Genomic DNA, 4,628 nt, shown 5'->3' with positions numbered 1-4,628 from the left:
GCTGGGAAAACTTCGGTTTATATGCTGCAGGTAGGGCGTGGGAATGGGTAAGGAGTCAATGATAGGTGGGAATAGAGCCCAAAGAGAGACAAGAGCAGGTGGACAGACAAAGGCATAATAACGATCTGGCTACGAGGGTGAATAGCTGTTAATGGCTAACAATAGGTTCTGTTTAATGGCAGAGCATGTGGTAACAAGGCCCGGTATTTGGACAAGGGAGTCAGGACATAGGAGAGTTCAGGCCCTAAAATTATTGAACTCGATCCTGTTTCTGGAGGGCTGCACGGCCCCCAAAGGAAAATGAGGTGTTATTCTTCCAGCTTGCACCAAGTTTCTCTGCAACACTGTAGCTGACCTGAGACAGGGATGTTAGCAGGGAACAGGGTGGCGTGTTAAAGTGGCAGGCAACTGGAAGCTCAGGGTCATTTTTGCAGGCAGAATGTAAATGTTTGGTGAAGCAGTCACCCTGCCTCCGCTGCGTTTCCCCAATGTAGAAGAGAGCACATTGTGAGCAGTAAATGTAGTAGACTAGATTGTGTGAAGTGCAGGTGAAGTTTCTTCGCTACCAGCAGTTCTGATGAAGGGTCACTGGACCCGAGATGTTAGCTTTTATTTCTCTTCACTGACGCTGCCAAGACCTGCTCAACTTTACCAGAAACTTTTGTTTTTGTTTCTGACTTAAATTCTTACCCGAAATCTAATGATAATGACAATTTCCCTGCACTCACCTCCTTTTCTTTGTCACGATGCCTCGAATCTGAGAAATTATATTTCTTGGCTCTATCAGCTAATACAAAGGGAAACATAAACATTTGCAATTTCCACAATGAAATTTTGTTGATTATCGTATAAATGACCACAGCAAAATAAAATCCAACAGCAATGTGATTAATTTTGAGTAAAAACACAGGGACATCACGTCTTACCTGCGTTTTGGTTCCTGCAGCCCCATCTAACAACTACAGTGGAAACCACAAGGAGGAAAATCATCAGAATCGAACTTCCATAAAGCAAGAAAGGGCAGATCTGACGTCCTGGTTCTGAAAAAGTAATGTTACCATTAAAATTTTCATCACCCGAGCTATCACAGTATGGCAGAAAGTTTAGGGAGAGGCATGAACATTATTTCGAAACAATGACGGATTAGAACTTAATGTCTCACTAGAGGATTCCTCCACAAGGTTCTTAAGACAAACTATCAAATGCTTTCTGCAAGCAATTGCAGTTGCCACAAGACTTTAATTATCCAATTGAATAGTTTAGCAAAACATGATACGTGTTTTAAACTGTCAAGAAATGTCATTAATTTTCCATCATTGATGCTGACCAATGATCAAAACTCTCTTTTCAAACTTGGATTAAAACCATTGAGTTCCAAAGCGTGAATGTCGAAAGTTTGTATGACTATTCAAGAGTTAATTACTTCTCTATTTGAGAAGTTCATACAGGTCGACACACTTTTCCAAGGCAGATTTAAGGTAATCAGACACAGGCCATAATTTAAGTCAATGGAAGAAACAGTGATTTCAACGTCTGAGTTCACAAATTAATAAATACATTTATGTCGTTTTACGTAGGTTGGACTAGCAATCAATGACTTCCAGTTGGAGGACTTTAGAATTGCGTAGAGTAGAAGCTACTGAGCACACCAGGAGCACACGGCTTAACTTAGAAGTTGGCTACGGGAAGAGAAGTTCAGATTAAAATGTTAAATGGATGAAAAAAAGTAAAGAACAGATTTCAGTTAACGAAAAACATACTTTACGAGAATACTGCCTCCAGCGAATAATGTCAGCAGGAAACTGCGTCAAAAACAATGGTGTCAAACATTGCATGAAGGTCTGGAATACAGACAATGTTTAGAGACAGGGAATTGACAGACTCAGTTAGAAATGTTAGCAAACATTATGCAAGGCCAAATTGTCCTTGATTAAATGAATCACAAGACGTTAATGAAATTCACAGGTGAAATAGAATTGAATAACTTTCTCTGATGCTTTTATGATACATGGTTGAATTTTTGACAATGCGGTGTTGTAAGTGGCAAATAGGCTTATAAAAATATTGGATTTTCCTGCCATTAATCAGCATCTGTCATGTTAGGTATCAAATGCATTTCCTCTGTTTATGCTGCTGGAAGTATCTATATCATTTAGTGCCACAAGCAGTATGCTTGGCTCGAGCTATTGAAATGCCACTGCAAAACTGGCGAGTATAGCTTATTTACTACCCATAGATAGCGCATGAGGCTGACAAAAGGAGTAGATCAGCATCAAAGTATTAGACAGAGCAATGAGCATATGAAGTGTTGAGAAGAGAAGAGTAGATAAAGAATACTCTGTGTCTGTAGAATTCACACAGAAGATGTATGGCAGAGGAGATTTACCAGGATGCTGGCTGGACTGGAGGGCACATCTGATGAGGAAAGGTCGAGGGAGCTAGAGCTTTTGTCATTGGAGTGAAGAAGGATGAGAATTGACTTAATAGAGGTGTACAAGATGATGAGAGGCATAGATAGAGTGGATAGCTGGAGATTTTTTTTTTCCCCAGGGCGGAAACAAGTATTACGAGGGGGCACAATTTTAATCTGATAGGAGGAAAGTGTAGGGGAGATGTTGGAGGTGGGTTCTTTACACAGAGATTGGTGGGTGCGTGGACTACGCTGTTGGCGGTGGGAGTGGAATTAGATACAAGTGGAATTAGGAACATTTAAATAACTCTTGGATAGGCACATGGATGATAGGAAAATGTAGGGTTTGCAGGGGAGTTCGAACTTAGAGTAGGATAATAGGTCGCACAACATCGTGGGAAAAGGACCCGTATTGTGCTGTACGATTCTATGTTCTATGTTCTATCTATGTTCTTTTGAGCTAAATCAGTGCTGCTTCTATTCACACAGGGAATGTAGCGAAGACACACACTAGTATAACTATGCTGAGTACGATGAAATGAAATAATTAAAATGCAGTTAGGAAATGGATAGAGGAGGAACAGAAGGACATATCTTGATAGGTTTTGGTGTGCTTCATTACAAATTTAATGGCAGAACAACTATCAAAATAACTTAGAGAATGTTAAATGAGACCACATAGTGTCTTGAAAAATAATAAGCATAAAAGAGGCGATAATAATTATCACTACATTATATTTGCAATTGTGCAGATAAAACAATGCTAAAAAAGAAGATACAATTGTTAGTGGATGTTAATTATTACGGTGAAAACAAATGTTTATTCAGGGATGTTAGAAGAAATAACTTCTGAATTTGTGAGAGATCAAGTCTATATCCACCTAACGACTTGCAACTGCATTGGAACGTGAATGGTTGGTAGTTTAACAAAAATGTCAGGAACATCAGTATCAGGAGCTGAATTCCGTGGGTATCTTCAAAATCATTAACGTAGATAAGTCCCCAAGGTCAGGTAATATCTATCCCAGGGTACTGAAGAAGGCAAGAGAGGAGTTTGCTGACACCTTGACAGAGATCTTTGTAGCCCTTTTATCCATAGGCAAGGTTCGAGAAGAACGTTGAATAGCCAGGGTTAATCCTTTGTTGAAGAAGGGACACAAGACTAATCCAGGAAAACATTGTCTGACAAGCCTTATAACATAGGATGGAGAATTATTAGGGAAGATTGTTAGAGAGAGGAATTGATGTCAATTGGAGAAAAAAAAGAATTTGTTTGGGAAAGGCAGGACGGCATTAGGCAGTCGTGCTGACAACACAGTATGGAGCTGGAGCAACACAGCAGGACAGGCAGCATCATAGGAGCAAGAAAGTTGACGTTTCGGGCCTAGAAGGGACCCTTCTTCAGAAATGGGGAGGGTGGAGGGAGCTTGGAAATAAATAGAGAGGAGGGGTGGGGCTGGGGAACTTAGGTGTGATGGTGATAGGTGAGTGCAGGGAGGGAGTGTTGGAGATTGGTATGTGGGATAGGTGGGGCGGATTGGTGGAGTGTCCATCTTCTCCCCCACCCAGGGAGATCAGAACACGGGAAAGGGGTATTTGGAAGGGTATGAGTGCTCAGCACACGAGTCAAGATTTGGGAGTGTGAGCGACCCATACCTGAATCTCCCTCTCTGATTCTCTATTCACTTCCCGATTCTGTGTTCCTCTACGATTCGCTCCATGTTTAACTTCTCTCCCACCACCTGCTGATTCTCTCCCCATCTATTTCTTTCTCCCTCTCTGATTCTCTCTTGTGTTTCCAATTCGCTCCCCTCATATCCTGATTCTCTGCCGCTAAACTCCATTTTAAAAGTGCCAACACTTCAATGCACAATCGGGTTTCTGCTCATGGAGGTTTCTCCCTATGGCATCTCACGAAAATCCTTCATGACGACATAATGTCTGGAACCCTGCGTCTTTGTGTTTTTGGATCAGCACACATCCGTAGTTGTGGGTGTCAACAAACACAGACTTAAATCTTAAAGACTTATGATCACTGTCATAAAAATGTACGGCAGCAGACATTTGCTACTTGCCTGGTTTCTTTCTCTCAAAGATAGTAGGAACTGCAGATGCTGGAGAATCTGAGATAACAAGGTGTAGAGCTGGATGAACACAGCAGGCCAAGCAGCATCAGAGGAGCAGGAAAGCTGACGTTTCGGGCCTAGACCCTTCTTCA

General features: G+C 41.4%; 1 long non-coding RNA gene across 1 annotated transcript in view; it reads right to left on the bottom strand.

Annotated features, from left to right (window-relative positions):
* Positions 1–728: 728 nt before the first annotated feature.
* Positions 729–4,628, bottom strand: part of LOC109919210 — an 11,496-nt gene continuing 7,596 nt past the window's right edge. Inside the window, exons 2-3 of the long non-coding RNA XR_007266129.1 lie at positions 927–1,040; positions 729–787 (exon numbers count right to left, since the gene is read on the bottom strand). This is a non-coding gene — a long non-coding RNA (uncharacterized LOC109919210). The remainder of the gene's footprint in view (positions 788–926; positions 1,041–4,628) is intronic.

This window comes from Rhincodon typus, chromosome 46 (assembly GCF_021869965.1).
Source record: "Rhincodon typus isolate 14 chromosome 46, sRhiTyp1.1, whole genome shotgun sequence".
Classification (NCBI taxonomy): Eukaryota; Metazoa; Chordata; class Chondrichthyes; order Orectolobiformes; family Rhincodontidae; genus Rhincodon; species Rhincodon typus.
Note: the sequence above shows the minus strand (reverse complement) of the source record. Positions and strands in the feature narration are given on the sequence as shown.